Source organism: Staurois parvus, unplaced genomic scaffold (assembly GCF_062004578.1).
Source record: "Staurois parvus isolate SC_StPar_1 unplaced genomic scaffold, SC_StPar_1.0 ptg000415l, whole genome shotgun sequence".
NCBI lineage: Eukaryota > Metazoa > Chordata > Amphibia > Anura > Ranidae > Staurois > Staurois parvus.
The window spans coordinates 5599458-5620212 of NW_028318211.1; the positions used below are offsets into that span (position 1 = coordinate 5599458).

A 20755-nucleotide genomic window follows, 5' to 3' on the forward strand; every position below is an offset into this window, starting at 1 on the left:
GTGTATGGATGGGTACACCATGTGAATGAGGCCCTCAGCACTCTAACTGCTGACCTCCATCCTTTGCTTATTTGTTTGTATGGAACAGACGGCTGTGGTTCTACATTTCAGCTGTGACTGTTTACTGAAAGCTTTCCATCTGCATGGCCTTTGAGGGACATCTCTTTGGGCTTGTCGTTTTATAATATCAAGAATGCTACTGGTGGCAAAATCGGCCATTTTCTTTTGAGGAAGAAGCCTAGAGAAAAGATTATGAACTCTTCTATCTCTCTGAATGTTAAAGCCCAACTCCAGGAATTACACAAAAAATCTTTTATGTGGGCCCCCCACACTGCAAAGTTTAAAGGTTGGTTAACTCTGTGGAACTGAGGAATATGGTGTAATGCCATAATCCTCGCTCTAAATATCTTCATTCAGGTTTAGAAATTGCAAGTGGAATTCTGATTTCATTAGCTCTCTCTGGTAGGGAGACTTCTGGCTTTTGTGGATATCAAAAATGCTTGCTTACAAGTCCTCATCTTTCCAGTGCATCAGAGATCCCAATGTCTTGCCTTGGGACCCCTACACTGCCAGTCTGTGGCCCTGCTTTTCAGCCTCAGGTCTTCAGCAAGGGTGTTGACCCTGCTGTTCTTTCATGGTATCACCATTGTGGTATACTTGGACAACCTCCTGGTGAGGGCACAGTCAGCAAGGACTCTATTGGACAATATTCTTTTGACTGTACAAACGTTACAGCAGTTCAGGTGGATCCTGACTCTTCAAAAATCATTCAAAATAGAGTAAAGTGCAACAGCGCTAGGTGTCTGATGATTAATCGGATGAACAAATGAATATATAAATAGATGAATAAATTAAATAAGCTGCTAGCATAGAAAGTAAACCTCAAAAAACTTTGGATAGTATATAATAAAAATATGCAGTGCTCATATGTTAGAAATTGACCTGATCGCATAAATTAAACATAAATTAAGCAAGATTCATGATTAAAATAAAGCATTAGAATATTAAAATATTATAATATTAAACTTGTGACTTCTGTGGTGCATCTGAGGTTGAGAAACCAGAGGGACGTTTGTGACTCTTGTGGTGAAAAAACTGAGAATAGCTTGCACTAACCAGATGTCTCAGCACATGGAGCATGGAGTAATTAAGACCTACTCCTGGTACTCTGAAAGGAAGCCACTGAAGAGGATGATGTTATCTTATCTCTCGCCACTAGATGTCATGTTCCCAGGACAGCAGGACGGGGATCCCAGAGATGTACATCAGCCAATGGAGGGATTAATCCAGCAAATCAGTCAGCAACCCACAGAAAACCAAGAGGAATCGAGCACCTTCAAAAAGCCCGGGCTCCCTCCATAATAAGAGAACCACATGCCAGAAGCTTTGATAGTGTAGTAGGTATTTATTTGTGCAATAATTTCAAATGGTAAAACACACTTACAAAATTCAGAATGCAGGAACAATAGGGCAGCTAGGTAGTAAGTCCAGACAGTTGGGGGGCACCTCCCTTAATTTTTTATTATATACTTCAAAAATCATTGCTGAAACCAGCACATTGCTTGGAGTATCTGGGTTTAGTCTTGGACACCTTTTCTGGCCAAAGTGTCTTTCCACAGTAGAAACGGCAAACTTTCCAGTCTCAGGTGAAATCTCCAGTTTAGAAGCTATTTGACTCAGATTTTGCATAAGTGTCCTGGGCTTGCTGGTAGCCTCCTTCAAGGCAGTTCCCTTGTCCAGTTTTTCACTCCAGAAATTTGCAATGCAACAGTCCATTGTCCTGAGACAGGTTGGTCTGTCAAGAGATAGGACTGACTTGTCCCATGATGACAGAATATTGCAAAGTTGCCATACCAGAAGCTGTATGCAATGTGTGACTCAGATAAGATCAGTTTCCATCTTGGGCTTCCCACATGGGCAATTTGCTTCTTAATACCCTCTTACTAAACATGTCTGATGTGGTGAAACATGGAAATCAATTGTCATCATGCAATGCCAATGCCTTTTACAGTTTGTGAGCAAACTATTGTGAGTATTAGATTAATCATAACATAGTGCATAACAGTGTGATAGTCCTTCAATATCCAAACATAAATGATGTGAACTATATCCTGTGTCCTCCAAAAGAAAGTGCTCAGTATCTTTTAAAAAATTCTTCAAAGTGATCTTTGTTATTTTCCATTCATAAAATGTCTTTGTGCTTGGTGACCCACGCCCCTAATTGATCCACACTCACCAGACAAGGTGGACTCTTTGTTTTAGGGCACAAGAGTCTAAAAAGCTTTTTCTGGTGAGGGATGCCTTCACATATACAGGTGAAACTCAAAAAATTAGAATATTGTGCAAAAATTCATTTATTTCAGTAATGCAGCTTAAAAGGTGAAACTAATATATGAGACTCATTACATGCAAAGCAAGATAGTTCAAGCCGTGATTTGTCATAATTGTGATGATTATGGCTTACAGCTCATGAAAACCCCAAATCCACAATCTCAGAAAATTAGAATATTATGAAAAGGTGCAATATTCTAGGCTCAAAGTGTCCCACTCTAATCAGCTAATTAAGCCATAACACCTGTAAAGGGTTCCTGAGCCTTTAAATGGTCTCTCAGTCTGGTTCAGTAGGAATCACAATCATGGGAAAGACTGCTGACCTGACAGTTGTGCAGAAAACCATCATTGACACCCTCCATTAGGAGGGAAAGCCTCAAAAGGTAATTGCAAAAGAAGTTGGATGTTCCCAAAGTGCTGTATCAAAGCACATTAATAGAAAGTTATGTGGAAGGGAAAAGTGTGGAAGAAAAAGTTGCACAAGCAGTAGGGATGACCGCAGCCTGGAGAGGATTGTCAGGAAAAGGCCATTCAAAAGTGTTGGGGACTTTCACAAGGAGTGGACTGAGGCTGGAGTCAGTGCATTAAGAGCCAACACACACAGATGGATCCTGGACATGGGCTCCAAATGTCGTATTTCTCCTGAACAAACTACGTCAGAAGCGTCTTACCTGGGCTAAAGAAAAACAGACCGCTCTGTTGCTCAGTGATCCAAAGTCCTCTTTTCTGATGAGAGCAACTTTTGCATTCCATTTGGAAACCAAGGACCCAGAGTATGGAGGAAGAATGGAGAGGCACACACTGCAAGATGCTTGAAGTCCAGTGTGAAGTTTCCACAGTCCGTGTTGATTTGGGGAGCCATGTCATCTGCTGGTGTTGGTCCACTGTGCTTCATTAAGTTCAGGGTCAACGCACCCGTCTACGAGGAGATTTTGGAGCACTTCATGCTTCCTTCCGCAGACGAGCTTTATGGGGATGCTGACTTCATTTTCCAGTAGGACTTGGCACCTGCCCACACTGCCAAAAGCACCAAAACCTGGTTCAATGACCGTGGGATTACTGTGCTTGATTGGCCAGCAAACTCACCTGACCATAGAGAATCTATGGGGCATTGCCAAGAGAGAGATGAGAAACATGAGACCGAACAATGCAGAAGAGCTGAAGGCCGCTATTGAAGCATCCTGGTCTTCCATAACACCTCAGCAGTGCCACAGGCTGATAGCTTCCATGCCACGCCACATTGAGGCAGTAATTTCTGCAAAAGGGGCCCAAACCAAGTACTGAGTACATATGCACGCTTATACTTTTCAGAGGTCCGATATTGTTCTATGTACAATCCTTGTTTTATTGATTGCATGTAATATTCTAATTTTCTGAGATTGTGGATTTGGGGTTTTCATGAGCTGTAAGCCATAACCATCACAATTATGACAAATCATGGCTTGAACTATCTTGCTTTGCATGGAATGAGTCTATCTCATATATTAGTTTCACCTTTTAAGTTGCATTACTGAAATAAATGAACTTTTGCCCAATATTCTAATTTTTCGAGTTTCACCTGTATACTTTGGACTCCTGCTGTGAGTGATGTCCCAATGTGATGGATATGTGGTTAGACGTACAGTATATAATAATAGAATAATACAACAATGAAAACTTTAAATGTTTGCACATTGATTGGGACTTTGTATACAAGTGCACTGTATTCATAGTTTGATGTTTTCATTGTTATATTATTGCATTTATTTTACTCATTTAGCACATCTGTTGGTTCAAGTACGCAGGGCATATATATTTTTTCCCCAATATAGGGATGTGTTAAGTCACTGGGAAGGAGGGGCACATCTTTAAGTCCTATGGTATAGAGATACACGTATGTTTGTGGGTCACCACCATGTATGTAGGGTGGCATATTCACTCATTAGAGGCAGCACAGCAATTATTTATGTTTATGTTTTCATTCTTACAATTGCTTACTAATACACATTTGTGGTATTGCTAGCAGCAGCCAGTTTATTTATATAGTCCTCTGCGCAGGCTATGCTTAAACATATCCATACGTCACCTCCTGCCATCCAGGCTTTTGGGGCGCACACACATGCCCACTGTCAACCCGTGCTGTGAGAGAAAGCATGAGTTAATCAACAGGTTTCACGCAATGATTTTGGAAGAAACCTGCTGGCCAGCTGTGTCCAATCACAGCACAAAGTCCTGTGTTTAAAAACACACAGGGCTTTGTACACAGAACAGCAATCTGACTGTCTCTCCTCCCTGAAAAACGGGGAGCAAAAAAACATCAGGTATGTAAGTAAAAGCAGCACATAGTACACACATTCCACTTGATAGGCACACAGTTAACCCCTTTCCAGCCAGTGTCATTAGTACAGTGTCAGTGTATAGTATTATATCTGATCACTGTATTAGTGTCACTATTAATGTCAGTTAGTGTACCTCCATGCGAAGGTCTGTTAGCACCAGATTGCCCACCACATTATCACAGTCCCACTATAAGTCGCTGATCACTGCCATTACCAGTATAGCAACATAGCTGTGTGAATTCCAGTATTGGGGTAGGCATATAGGGGCCCCAGTGTATTACATTGCCCAAGGGACCATGATGCTATTAAAATGGCCTTGTTCAGGTGCAGTTGGAAAACTGACAGGTGGATATGATTGGAAAGGGGCCTTATATTGTACATCCTTTTTTTGTGTGTGTACATACAGTATGTATGTACACTGAGAATTATAACAAGTATTGGCCATCAGGGGGAGTATGTGGCAAATATTCTACAAGAAGGAAGAATGGTATAGATAAGGATACTAAGTGGAAACAAAGTTTCAGATTCTGACAATAAAGTAACATAGTGATAGTGCGGAGGTTTTTTGACCAAATACTAACTAATAAATAAAAATATGGATCTCTTTTCAAATTGTGGTAAAGTCTGTAACCCATCTGAAAGAAACCGAAGAAAGGTAAATCCAAATGTGCAGCAAATGCCTATGAAAGTAAATTGATCCAACAAACATATGGGAGGTGAATGCGTTTCATTAGGCTGATGGCACATGGGTGACTGTGCCGATAATGTTCCTGCCACTGACAATCCGTCAAAGTCCATTGCGGCAGGATTGCTAAACAGTTGCCTGTTTGTTCCTATGGAATATCTTCCTTTGTATATGTACCTCCCATCCAAGGGCGGACTGACCATTTGGAAACTCGGGCACTGCCCGAGGGCCCGGGGTCAGTAGGGGGCCCCATGAGATGCCCCTGGTACCTTTTTCATAGGCTTTTTTGAGTTTGGGCAAGGACACAGGGGCCCCATGATCCCCTATTGCCCGGGGGCCCCATGAGTTGTCAGTTCGCCTCTGCTCCCATCACTAACGATTTAGATTCAGCAGCTTTCAAACCAGCTACAGAGTGAAATCTCGCTGCATGTGACTACACAGGGAGCAATTCCATAGAGACAACAAACAGTCTTGTTAACGATCCTGCTGCTGGCAACTCGTGGTAAGCAGAATAATCATCCATGTGTCATCAGCCTTAACACAGACTATTGAAAATAATCCTTAAAAAATATATTAGTCCTTAGTCCCTACTTGGTGAACACCCGCTGGCAATGTTTCTATTTCTGGGTGTCAGAGTGCATGTGCATGTCCCCCACTGCCCCCCCTCATTGGTCCAGAGAGAGAAGAGAGAACACAGTACTGTGAGTAATAGTACCACATTTTACACACGTTAGATTAGCACATTGAACCCTTTTATCGCCCTTATTACAGTGTCAGTATTTATACAGATCTATATATTGATCACGAACAGCAGTATACTAGTGCCCCCTAAGTATAGTGTCCCCCAAAACACAGTGTTAGTAGGATCAGCCCATTCACCGCAAGAACTAGCATTTAGCCCCTCTGCTGTTTTTCACGGACGATTTGTATCAATTGATGGTAGGCCAAAGCAATTTATACACACAACAATACATCACCGCCCACCCAAATTCAGCTCTTGCCAGACAATTCACATTTTTTGGGCCTAACCCTCAACATGGGCATTACAAAAAATAATGAATTGCGGTAATATTGGTTCACAGACCTGATTCATCATATGCTCATGTTCTCTGCTGTTACATATATGCCCAACAAGGATCAGCAACATATTGGTACATTGATGGACTTTGAGCGGTTATACCAGGATGATGCCTAAAGCTACAGGCATCATCCTGGTATCGTTTTTTCCAGCTGGTGGTTTACATTCATATAAAAGCAATCATAGTGTCCAATTAAACACTGGATCGCTTTTAAAAGCAGCGTCCCCCTCCCTTCTGCCGCCTTTCATGGCTTTCTTGGGCTCTCCCGTCCGAACCCAAGAATGTAGCAGGAAGTTCTGCCAGCTGACCACAGAGCTGATCAGAGACCAGAATGGCTCCAATCACCTCTGTGGTCTAAGCAACAAGCATTTCATTATTTGAGTTTTGCAGGATATAAACAGCACCATTTTAAAATTGGGAAAGCATCTGATCACACCTATCTTGGAGTGATCAGATGTTTTAAAGGCAGAGGAGAGATCTAGAGTCTAATAGACCCCTGATTTCTCAAAAACGAGTACCTGTCACTGCCTATTGCTATCAAAGGGGATATTTACATTCCTTGTGATAACAATAAAAGTGATTTTTAAAAATGCCCCTACCCCCATGCTCGGCGCAAAGGCAAAAGAAAGCGTTGGTCCCGTGTCGGTAGATTGCACCACGCATGTGAGGTATCACCACAAACATCAGATTGAGGGCAGTAATTCTAGCACAAGACTTCTTGTGTAAGTCTAAAGTGGTAACCTGTAAAGCATTGCCTAGGGATATTAAAAATTGACGTTGTTTGTCGCTGTTGCATGGGCATGTGCAATTTTAAAGCATTACATGTTTGGTATCTATTTACTCGGAATAACATCATTTTATCAAACAATTTGGCGATATATTGTGTTTTTGCATTAAAATTCAAAAAAGTGTATTTTTTCTTTAAAAATTTGTGTTTGAAAAATCGCTGCGCAAATACTGTGTAATATAAAAAATTTATACACCCACCATTTTATTCTCTAGTCCTTTTACTTTAAAGAAATATATAATGGTTGGGGGTTCAAAGTAATTTTTAGCAAAAAAAAAAGTTTTTCCATGTAAACAAAAAGTGTCAGAAAAGGCTTGGTCTTCAAGTGGTTAGAAGAGTGGGTGATGTGTGGCAGAAGCTTCTAATGTTGGCCCTGAAATGCCAGGATAATAGAAGCACCCCCCCCCCCCCTTCCCCAAATGAGCTGCTAAGGGGCATGTTAAGTATTCTGCAAATCACAAGTTTTTGGAAAATGAAGAAAGAAAGCAAAAATGTATTTTTTCTTTTCTTTTTTTCCTTTTTCAAAAACCTACGACAAAAATTATATCTACAAATTACTCACCATGCATCTTATCAAATTACTTGGTGTGTCTACTTTCCAAAAAGGGGTCATATGGGGGGGTGCTCCTACTATCCTGACATTTCAGAGCCTCCAAAGCTGTGATAGGTAGTGAGGAATTGACATAAGGAAATATGTCCTTTGAAAGCCTGAGGGTGGTGCAATTGGGAGATTCCGCCAGAGATCTGCTTCCTCGCCACTGGGGCACAGAGCCAAGGTATTATACAGTGCCTTGAAAGAGTATTCATATCCCTTGACATTTTCCACATTTTATCAGGTTACAAGCAAAAACATAAATGTATTTTATTGGGATTGTATGTGTTAGACCAACACAAAGTGGCAAATAATTGTGAAGTGGAAGGAAAATGATAAATGGTTTTTAAAATTTTTTACAAATAAATATGTGAAAAGTGTGGTGTGCATTTGTATTCAGCCCCCTTTACTCTGATACCCCTAACTAAAATCTAGTGGAACCAATTGCCTTCAGAAGTCACCTAATTAGTAAACAGAGTGTGTAATTTAACCTCAGTATAAATACAGCTGTTCTGTGAAGCAGAACATTAGTGAACAAACAGCATCATGAAGGCCAAGGATTACCCCAGACAGGTCAGGGGTAAAGTTTTGGAGTAGTTTAAAGCAGGGTTAGGTTATAAAAAAATATCCCAAGCTTTGAACATCTCATGGAGCCCTGTTCAATCCATCATCTGAAAATGGAAAGAGTATGGCACAACTGCAAACCTACCAAGACGTGGCGTCCACCTAAACTGACAGGCCGGGAATCTGTATTGTCTTTACTCAGAGAATTAATCCAAGCCTTTCTCTCAGCGTTCATCAGGTTGTTGTCCATCATAATACAATGATCTGCTCTCTCCAAGGTCCATAATCAGCGGGTAGAAGGCTAGCCCCTAATCCCCTCCAAAAGCCCCTATCCTGATTGGGTCTGTCACAGCTTGGATTTTGGAAGCCTGTATGTGGCTAGGCTGCCAAAAAAGTCTCTCACATGTGGTATCCCCATACTCTCGAAAAGTAGCAGAATGTATTTTGGGGTGTGAATCCACATATTCACATGGCTTGTGCTAGCAATATATCATTTAAGTGACAAATTCGTGTAAAAAAAAAAAAATTGTCATTTTCCAAAAATGTGTGGCAAAAAATAAAATCTTCCATGGATTTAACATGCCCTGGCATTTTAGCACCTCATGAAATGTGTCATAAAGTAAAAGCTACATAAATTCCATTATCTATACCATAGTTTGTAGACGCTATAACTTTCACACAAACCAATTAATATACACAGAATTTTTTTTTACCAAAGACATATAGCAGAATACATTTTGGCCTAAATTTATGACTAAATTTTATTAGTTATGAGTTCATTGGATATTTTCATATTAGAAAATATCGGGGTTTTTAAATTTTTATATTTTATAAAAAAAATAAAGAACCCAGTGGAAAGCTCTATTTCTTTGATAAAAATGACATAAATTCCGTTTGGGTACAGCATTGCATAATCACGCAATTACCAGCTGAAATAGCGCAGCACCAAAATAGCAAAAAATGGCCTGGTCAGAAAGGGGGGGGGGGTTTAACCTTCTGAGGCTGAATTGGTTAATATCACTTAAAGGCTTCATGTACATGCGCAGCTCTAAACTCGAGTTTAGGAGCTTTTGGCATTTTTTTGCCAAAGCTCCTAAACTCAACTCCATTAACCACTTGCCCTCCTGAGGATTTACCCCCTTTTGCATTAGCTTGTAGCAGCATTTGGCTGCAATTAGCGGCAATTTCCTGTTTTTTTACAGTGTTTTCTAGAGGTTTTTTGACCAAAAAAAAAGGTTTTTTTTTGGTCAAAAAAAGTCCAAAAACGCCAGTTTGCGGTGTTTTACCACATTCCAAAAATGCCAGTTTGCTGTGTTTTTCAGAGTTACAGCGTTTTTACAGCTAAAAAACTCCTCTAGAAGCCCACTAGTCCTGGGTTTTTTTCCAGCCAAAAAACATTGATTACAGTCTAGGTGTGCATGGACACATAGGATAACACGCTGGGGGGTTTACTAGCTGTAGAAAAAAACATCAAAAGCCAAAAACAGCCGCTGTAAAAACATCCAGTGTGCATGACAGCTCAACCTCCCTCTCCTGAACGAGGAAGAATCATGTAGGAACGTTTTGACCTCTGGCCAATACCGCGGAAACTGCAGTGCTAAGTTTTTGCAGCGATTTGCGTTTTCTCGTGGTAGGCGGCCAGAGTAGGCTTGTGTACATGAAGCCTAATTCTTCCTATTGTTGAATATATATATATATATATATATATATATATATATACACATATATACATCTGTATTTCCTATGGATCTACTTTGTATGTACCCATTGAAATTGCTCACATTGATTGGCTGTTAATAAAACCTTTGTAAAAGAACAAATATGTGAATTTGTTAAGTATATGGCCGACTAACATAGCATATATTTGTATACTTTAGTAGCTCTGCAACCGTCCCTTCATCACAGTACTTCATAATCATAAAAGTAAAAAAGCCAATCTTTCCGTTACATACACTTGCTTGCTATATGTGTGATGTCACTGATTTGATTCAAGCATTGTTTAACATTTCCAGTCTTCTCAGTTTTCTGCTGGAAGCTCTATTTGTAAATGATTGCAAATAATCCCATATATCAGCTAGGCTCGTTGGTCTAGGGGTATGATTCTCGCTTTGGGTGCGAGAGGTCCCGGGTTCAAATCCCGGACGAGCCCTGTTTTTTTTTTTTCTTGTACCCTATTTATTCTATTTTAACATTTAAAACCTGCACTGTCCGAAGCTGTATTTTGTTTACATACACTTTATAGGTGTAATACCTCAGCACTCCATCTCTTTGAAAATATAGTTCTCATGTGTGGAGAGCCTGCAGTCGCATGGCTCAGAATAGCAGTGGTTTGGTTTTCTTCAGAACAGCTCAGTAGCGGGTAGTGTGTGCAGACTGATTAGTCATGGTTGAGAAGTGTGACGGTCGTAGCGCGGCCTCTTCCTGTAGTCAAGACGAGCTGTCCAGGTTTATCTTCTGCTGTGGCAGTGTGTTCATTTCCCGCCACAACGCTTCGCTTCTCTCTCTTCAGAAACCCACACAGTAAACAAAGCCCCTTCATGTGTCTCCAGTCACAGCAGACCACAATGACTGTACATAACTCACAGGAGGAAACTATCTGCTGAGAACAGAGCTGTGTGCTGCTTTCATGGCACCCCACAGAGAGGACATCAAAGTACAGCTCTAGGCCAACGCTGGAAATCGGTATTCAACACCAACCTATCTCACCACTTACTCTGCAGGAGGTTTTACCCCCTTCCTGAACAAGCACATTTTTGCTATGCTATACCGCACTGCGCTGCTTTAACTGACAATTGCACGGTCATGCAACACTGTACCCAAATGAAATTGATATAATTTTTTTTACACAAATACAGATTTCTTTTGGTGGTATTTGACCACCCCTGGGGTTTTTTTTTCTTATTATATAAATGAAAAAAGACCGAACGCTTTGAAAAACAAAAAATATTTTTTACTTTCTTCGATAAAACACATGCAATAAAACTATTTTACAAAATCAAATTTCTTTATAAATTTAGGCCAAAACGTATTCTGTGACATATTTTTGGTAAATAAATAAGTAAATAAGTGTACATCAATTGGTTTACATGAATGTTATAGCATCTACAAATGTTGGTATTTATAATTGAATTTTCTTTTTCTAATACTAGTAATGGTGGCAATCAGCAACTTATAGCGGGACTGTGACAGTACGGCGGGCAATCTGACACTAACCGACACTTTGTGGGAGCTGACTTACTTACACTGACATCACCAGCAGGGGCATATGCACCGCAAGGCAAACAAGGTGTTTGCCTAGGGCGGCATTTTTCAGGGGGGCGGTGCCGCTCCATGGAGTCTGGGGAGATCACAGCCAGGGAGGACTACAAGACTACTCTGTCTATGGAGTCACAGATCTGTAATTGTACTACACACTTATTACATCTACAGCTGTTATAAAGAGCAGATCTATACAGCCTGGAGCACTACAAGTACCAGCTGCACTGGGGATCCTATCTGATCAGCCTAGTCGTTCTCTCTTTACCTCTCTCCCTCCCTCTTTGTCTTTATCTCTCTCTCCCTCTCTCTTTATCTCTCTCTCCCTCTTTCTTTCTTTCTTTCTTTCTTTCTTTCTTTCTTTCTTTCTTTCTTTCTTTCTTTCTTTCTCTCTTTCTTTCTTTCTTTCTTTCTCTCTCTTTCTCCCTCTCTTTATTTCTCTCTATATATCTCTTTCTCTCCCTCCCTCTTTATCTCTCTTTCTCTACCTCTTTCTTTCTCTCTCTCCCTCGTTATATCTTTTTATCTCTTTCTCTTGATCTCCTTTTCTCCCTTTTTATCTATATCTCCCCCCTTCTCTCTCTCTTTATCTTTCTCTCCCTCTTTTTCTCTCTTTATATCTCTCTCCATCTCTCTCTCTCCCCCTCTCTCTTTCTATTTCTCTCCCTCTATATTTATATATATATATATATATATATATATATATATATATATATATATATCACTTTCTCTCCCTCCCTCTTTATCACTCACCCTTTATCTTTCTCTATCTTTCTCTCTCTGTTTATATACCTCCTTCTCTCCCTCCCTCTTTAGCTCTCTCCCTCTTTCTATATCTCTCCCTCTATCTTTTTATTTCTCTCTCTTGATCTCTTTCTCTCCCTCCCTCTTTATCACTTACTCTTTATCTCTCTCTTTATCTTTCTTTATATTTCTCTCTCTCTTTATCTTTCTTTCTCTCCTATCTCTCTTTTGCTCCATCCCTCATTATCTTTCTCTCTTTATCTCTCTTCTTCCCTCTTATCTTTCTCTATTTCTATCTCTCTCTTTCTTTATTCTTTATCTTTCAATCCCTCTTTATCTCTCTCCTTCTTTCTTACTCTTTATACCTCTCTCCCTCTATCTTTCTATCTCTCTCTCTCTTGATCTCTTTACCTCTCTCTCTCTCTTTATCCCCCTCCCTCTTTCTCTCTTTATCGTTCTCTCTCTCTCTCTCTCTCTCTCTCTCCCTCTCCCTCTCCCTCCCTCTTTATCTCTTTCACTCTCTTTATATCTCCCCCCCCCTCTCTCTCTTTCTCTCTCTATTTCTTTCTCTCCCTCTCTCTTTTTATATCTCTCTTTTCTCTCTCCCTCTTTATTTTTCTCTCTTCATCTCTCTCCCTCCCTCTTTAACTTTTGCTCTCTATTTATATCTATTTTTCTCTCTATATTTATCTTTCTCTCCCTCTTTATCTCACTCTCTGTCTCTCTTTCTCTCCCTCCCTCTTTCTCTCTTCATCTCTCTCTTTATATCTCTTTCTCTCCCTCCTTCTTTATCTCTTTCCCTCTCTTTATATCTATCTCCCTCTATCTTTCTATATCTCTCTCTTGATCTCTCTTTCTCTCCCTCCCTCTTTATCACTCACTCTTTACCTCTCTCTTTATCTTTCTCTCCCTCTTTATCTTTCTTTTTCTCCCTCTCTTTTTATATCTCTCTTTTTCTCCTTCCCTCTTTATCTTTCTCACTTTATCTTTCTCCCTCCCTCTTTATCTTTTGCTCTCTTCTATTTCTATCTCTCTCTCTTTCTCTCCCTCTCCCTCTCTCTCTGTTTATCTTTCTCTCCCTATGTATCTCTCTCCATCTTTCTATCTCTCTCTCTCGATCTCTTTCTCTCCCTCTTTCTCTTTATCTCTCTCTATGGTGTCCATTTATGACACAGAGAATAGTTACGATTCAGAGGATCGAAGATATTCTCTGGTCATTCACAGTTTATGACACTCAGGAGATCAGCGGAGAACATGTTCAGCCCTTCACTGGAGATCTGTGTTCTCCCTCCAGATTCTCCAGCCCAGAGCTGGAGAATCGGAGGGACCGCAAACCAAGCAGCGATAATTTACCTCTGCTTAGTAAACTGATCTTTTACTGTAATCCCGTGAGATTATAGTATAATCAGCCGTTTTCCAGCGTTTGTAGACCGTTCTCCCTTCGTTCGGAGAACTGATCTACACCGCTTCATAAACGGCATTCACAGGGGAACTGTGTTCTCCGAGAATGCTGGAGAACTGAGCAGCGATCATTTACCGATGGTTCATAAATGGACACCTATATCTCTCTTGATCTCTCTTTCTCTCCCTCCCTCTTTTTCACTCGTTCTTTCTCTCTTTATCTTTCTCTCCCTCTTCATCTTTGTTTCTCTCCCTCTCTCTTTTTATATCTCTCGTTTTTCTCCCTCCCTCTTTATCATTCTCTCTTTATCTCCCTCCCTCCCTCTTTATCTTTTGCTCTCTTCTATTTCTATCTCTCTCTCTCTTTCTTTCTCTCCCTCTCTCTCTTTACCTTTCTCTCCCTCTTTATCTCTCTCCTTTTTACTCTCTCCATCTATCTTTCTATCTCTCTCTCTTGATCTCTTTCTCTCCCTCTTTCTCTCTCTATCTCTCTTTCTGTCCCTCCCTGTACTGAGAGAGTGGGCTGGAAGAAGGGCTTGTACTGCGGGAAGGGGGTCTGTATTGAGGGGTGGATTTAGGGCTGTGTGGTTAAATTAAATTTTAGTGGTATTCTATACCCTGCATTACACACTCCTGAGCCCTGAACTTTCTGCATTACACACTCCTGAACTCTGCACTGTCTTGCGTATTTCAGGCCTGTGCTTTCTCTATGATACTCATTCCTGACCCCTGCACTCAGGCCTGTGCTTTCTCTATGATACTCACTCCTGACCCCTGCACTCAGGCCTGTGCTTTCTCTATGATACTCACTCCTGACCCCTGCACTCAGGCCTGTGCACTCTATAATGATACCTGCCACTGACTCCTGCACTCTCTGTGTTATACACTTCAGAGTCCTGTCCTGTAGACTCTGTGTTGTATATTTCATTCTCCTGACCACTGCACTCTGTACACTGGGCTTAATATGATATACTTCTGGCCGCAGCAAAAAAACATATGTAATGGAGGAGTTCCATTTTTTTTAATGGATTGTGCTGAGGTCTGTACATGTCTGTTAGACCCTTATGCAGGCCATACATGGGTTGAATTCCGAACAAATTTTCTTTAGAAAATCAGAAAGTTTGTGCGTTTTGTAATGCGATGGTGCCACCATTGATTCAATCAACTAAGCCTTCAATTTCTCCTCATGTTGCAAAAGAAAATAATTTTTATGGTCAAGAATATTATTTTCTTTCCAGATTACAGCTTTATATTTCTTGCATGATTCTCCCATCACTCATTCGAAATTCCTTAGTTTTTTAAAAAATTTCCAACATGCCTGATCACTCAAATTTGATGGTCACACGAAAATCGGCCATTTCTGTGACCCACTAATGGTGTGAAATTTGAATGAAAATTCTTGAATTTGCGAAAGAAAATTATTTCTGAATTCAACCCATGTATTGGTAGGCTTTACTTGTGGCATTGTATTTAAAGCGTATTTTGTGGGTAAAAGGACTGTGGCATATATGTACTGTGTATTATGTGAGTATGCTTTGTAGGTTTTTTTTACCCATGACCCTTTAAAGCGGAGCTCCAGTCTTCTGTGGAAAAATAAAAAGTCACCAGCTACAAAAACTGTAGCTGCTGACTTTCTATAAACAGCCACTCGCCTGTCCCATGATCCAGTGCAGTGCTCACCGCAGCCATTTCCACCTCTTGTCTTCTGTCCCCGACATCTTAACTGTGGGCACCAGGCAGTGATGGCTTGCGGATTCACTGGCTGCCCACTGCACATGCATGAGCCACACTGCACATTGTGAACGGTCCCGCAATCTTCTGGGACCTGTGAAGTATCCCAGAAGAGTACAGGGAGAGGGGGGGGGGGAAGAGAACTGTCAAAATTAGATACCCTCCCCACTTCTCCCCAAAAGTGCCATTTCACAAACAGGAGTGGGGGAGGAGGCCTTAAATTAGAACTTCCCCTTTTGGGTGGAGCTCCGCTTTAAGGCCTGTACACCTTTCAGTCTGGTGTACTATATGTGTGGGCGGGGCTTACTGCACCAAAGTAAGGACCCAGAGAGAGTGCCCCCCAAAACTGCTGGCTGAGGCTGCCGTTTAACACAAGGTTGAATGAAGTTTCATCCATTTAATTCTTTTTTTTTTTAAAAGCACCCCCTTGAGAGTGGCAGCTTATGCCATGCAATTTGAGATCAACTGCACTTGTATTCCTTTGTGTTCCTTTTATAAAAACATTTCTTACTGCACCCTCATATTCTGAAAGCTTTCATCTTGAGTGTGGGCACCTGAGGCCCGCTCAGACATTCTTCCAGGAAATTCTGCAGCTGGCTGCCCAGCATGCACTTCCCAATCTTGCGAACAAAAGCAAACAAGGGCGAACTCTCATCGTGCATTACCGTGGTGCACCCCGAATTTAATTAGAAAACATATAGATGTATACTCACAAACCAAAGAGAATAAAAACAGAGCAGATAAATCCGTAATGTCAGTCCAATGGAATATTAGACCCTTATAGGGATAGGCTAACGCGTTTTGGGAGACAGACTCCCTTCTTCAGAGCTCATCTACAGTATATGTTTTCTAATTAAATTCGTGGTGCACCACGGTAATGCATGATGAGAGTGTGCCCTTATTTGTTTTTGTTCACCAGTATCAAGATTTCCCAATCTTTGAAGGGCTGCACCTCAACGTTTGACATTCAATATTTGTCACGTACCTGATAGGAGACTGAATTGACGAGGTCGGCCTCACTTGTGTCACTAGCCCTGACCCCGCTGAGGTTGGAACAGACGGAGTCTAGGGACCAGGGGGACAAGAGCACCAGTGTTGTTGCTTGCGGCTCTTGCAGATGATGGCCTGGATAGGCAGTGTATTCTCTGATTAGAATACTGTAGTAGCAGACAGAGCAGGTTCTGGGTAATGCCTGATGTGCAGCAGAGCAAGTAGGTAGCCAGGACACAGAACAGGAGCAGGGTCAAAGGAAGCCAAGGTCATCAACAGTCGGGCAGCGAGGTACAGAATCAGTAGGAGAAGCCAAGGTCAGGAGCAGAGCCGAAGTCAGGAACCAGGAGCAGGAGAGTAATTAGTGTCGGGTCAGGAACAAGCTGGGTCAGCACCAAAGGAATCGCACAGGAAACAAGCAGGACACTGGGGGAAGCTGAAGACCAGTCAGCACTGAATGAGCACCGAGATGCTCTTTAAATAGCCCGCCCAGCGCCGACAGGCTTGCCTGGGTCCTAGTGCCAGCCCGTTCCGTCATTGATAACAGGCGCGCCTGGGTCCTAGTGCCTGCCTGCCTGTATGCCTTGTCGGGATCCTGCGCATGCGCAGATTCATGCGCTGTGGCGATCTTCTTGTTCCCTGACAATATTACTCCTAGTCTGCATGAAGATTTGAGCGCTGGTTTTGTTTGTACTTTTGGTTTATTTCCCAATCTTGTGCCTGCGCAGTGTGAAGAAGGCGTGGCGCTTTCCCTGTATTGATGGTTGCCATGGCAATGGCAGTGCCGCTGGAAGTTCCCGCCCCATTGCCCTGACAACATCAATCAATGCAACTTACATCCACAGTGCTGGCGGTGTCCTGAAGAGAGTATGTGCTTCCTCCCAGAACACCTGGGAGGGCCCTTTTTAGGTGTTAGCCCCAGCAGAGGGCGGTACTTCCCCCAAAAAGCCCAGGAAAACCTGAGCAGCACTGTTAACCCTTACCTCCCAGGGAGCACCACTTAAGCAGGGCAAACAAAACTAAACGGTGCAATATTCTAACACAGAAATCTAACCATAAACATCAAGTGAAAACAATAGAATCTTTTAATAAAATGTAATATGTAACATCCACCTGCTTATATGCGCACCACTTCATTACTGAACATGATTTCCTTTGTAATGGGGGGGGGTAAATAATTATTGCTCTGGGTGCCAGACATGCTAAGTAAGACACTGGGTCAACAAATAAAAATAGGTCCCCTTGCTTGATTTATGAAGAGACTTACGCTGGCCATACATTATACAATTTTCTTGTAGATTTACGTACAACTATGAGGTGCAAGGGCCTGTCTGATTGCATACAAATGGAAAGTGTTTAGGTTTGACCTCATATTATATGGTTTTGGTGAATCTAAATGAAAATTTTATAAGAATATTGTATAATGTACAGGGGCAGACTGACCATTTGGAAACTCGGGCACTACCCGAGGGCCCGAGGTCAGTAGGGGGCCCCATGAGATGCCCCTGGTACCTTTTTCATAGGCTTTTTTGAGTTTGGGCAAGGACACAGGGGCCCCATGATCCCCTATTGCCCAGGGGCCCCATGAGTGTTCAGTCCGCTCCTGATAATGTAAAGTATGATCAGCCTAAACCTGCCAGAGCAGTGCGTGAATGACAAGCCTTGTTATGGATACAATGGAAAGTTTGTCTAAATATAATATATTTATAAATTTATATTTATTATAAATGAATAAATATATATTTTTATTCATAATATAAAAAAAAAAATCACATAAAAGATGTTCAATTGGTTTCTGCATTTTCAGAGCACTTTCCCGTTCACATGCAAATGGAACTCATTAACTACAATTATATAAGCTTATGCTAAAACAGAATTATTAGAATAAATGTATGTTACATACTTTGTTCATACTATTAAGCCTGGGTTCACACTGATCACATTTGATTCACACAGGAATCGCACCGCATTCCTATGCAAATCACATGCAAATTCTGTGTGGTGCAATTTGAATCATACATTTTGTATGGCTCAAATCACACTGCATCCACATCCCTTTTTTGGTCCGCACTAGAATCTGATTGCATGGGTATTTACACCCATGCAATCCGATTCTGCACATCACACCACGTTTTGCAAACCTATTTCGGTTTGTTAATTTAACATACACACCCACAACAGTTCGCATGAATGGGTTGCGATTGTGATGCGGTACAGAATTCACATAGAAACCAGAGCGAATTCCGCACTGCATCAGTGTGAACCCAGGCTTAAGGGTTGATTTACTAAAGCTGGAAAGTGCAAAATCTGGTGCAGCTGTGCATGGTAGCCAATCAGTTTCTAACATCAACTTGTTCAATTAAGCTCTGACAATAAAATCTTGAAGTTGAGTGGTTTCTATGCAGAGCTGCACCAGATTTTGCACTCTCCAGATTAATGCAGGCCATGGACGGGTCGAAAATCAGCCGATTTTTCGTCCGAAAAAAAAAATCGGCCGATTTTCACACCATTAGTGGGTTAATTGGTCAGCAGTTTTTTGTGGTTTTGGCACATTTTTTTTATTGGTAAAGTTGGAAAAAAATCGGCCGATTTTGCCGATCGTCCGATGTTCCCGGCAATGATGGACAAATCGGCCGATCTTTTAACCAATAAAAAATCTGCACATGAGCTGTGACCTGCAAGAAGAAGAAGAAGAAAAAGAAGAAGAAGAAGAAAGAATTCCAGTCCGCTATTATATTTGACATGAAAAAGTATTGCGGTTACAACAATATATCTATTTGTATCCGAATAAAAACAGATGTATCCGAAATGGATACAAATAGATACATTGTTGCAACTGCAATACTTTTTCATGTCAAATATAATAGCAGAGCTCTCTGCAAGGGACAGAAGTAATTAAATGCCGGCCATAGACAGGACAAAATCGGCCGATTTTTTTTACTGTTGGTGGTAACGTCGTCCTATTGAACGACCGATTTTTCATTTTTTGTTTTGTTTTTTTTAAACGGCTGGTTTTCGACCCGTCTATGGCCTGCATTAGACTCTGTTCACACCAATGAGTTTTTTAGTGCTTTTTGCAGAAACCCACTATTGTCCATTTAACTTGGTTTCCTATGGAACATGTTCACATCTATGCTTTTTTCAGCTGCTGCATTTTTGGAAAGGGTCAGGGACTTTTTTAAAAAGCAAAAAACAGCGTTTTGGCTACAATAGGGTTCAATGGAGAATCTGCTGAAATGCATGGTAGTGTGTTTTTGCCGCAGTTTTGGCTTATTTTGCGTTTTGCGTTTTTCTTCTGCTCAGCAAAAACAATTCCACTTTAAAAGAAAAAAAAAGAGCTGAAAAAAATGCAACTCACGGCAAAAACGCATGTAGAAAAACACAAAACTGCGAAAAACACTGCAAAGCAGACAAAAAGCAAACTGCATAGGTGTGAACAGAGCCTTAGTAAATTAACCCCATAGTGTGTATGTGACACTCTGGTTGTATTCAGACAGGGTGTCACATGCATGCTATATGTAAGTCACCTTCACTGTAATAATCACGGGAAGTGTTGAGGATTGAAGATTACACACAGAGAACAGTTCCTCTGTGTTTTTAGCTAAGCTCCTTTTAACAGACATATGGGGGGACTATTTACTAAAACTGGATAGTGCAAAATCTGGTGCAACACTGCATAGAAACCAATCAGCTTCCAGGTTTTATTGCCAAAGTTTAAAGTGTTACTAAACCCACAGCAGTAAAATCAGCCTATATATGCAGTAAAGCATGCTTGTTATACTCACTGTGGAACCTAAGGGGTTAATCCTTTGCATTGTGTAAAAACGTTGTTTGATCCTGATTTCTCTGATCCTCTCCCTTTTTTTTTTTGTATTTCAATAGTGTTTATTAGTTTTAAGCAGTATAAAACAGAGGCGACAAAACATGCCCCCACAGGGGCTATCAATTGCACCGATAAGATAAAAAACATAATAATAAAAGAAAAACAGTGCTCTAACTTCAACAAGGCAGAAGGTACGCCCACGCAGGGGCTATCAATGGCACATAGGTTACAATGACGGTAATGAAATTCTAACTGCAATTAAAGGCAACTGTCAACTATCACCCAAAAAAACTAACAGAAATGGAAAGAAAGAAAGAGAAGAGAAATAAGAGGAGAGAAAAAGAAAAAAAGGAGAAGAGGGGGCAGAGATCCAGGAGCGCCACCATCAAACGCCAGTGCCTAACGCCAGTACATCCCCATACTAGCCAAAGGAAGCGTGGGAAAGGCATATTGCA

General features: G+C 41.2%; 1 non-coding gene across 1 annotated transcript; it reads left to right on the forward strand.

Moving 5' to 3' along the window:
• Positions 1-10433: 10433 nt before the first annotated feature.
• On the forward strand, positions 10434-10505 carry TRNAP-UGG (transfer RNA proline (anticodon UGG)). Its single transcript has one exon. It is a non-coding gene; the product is annotated as a tRNA-Pro (tRNA).
• The last annotated feature ends 10250 nt before the right edge of the window (positions 10506-20755 follow it).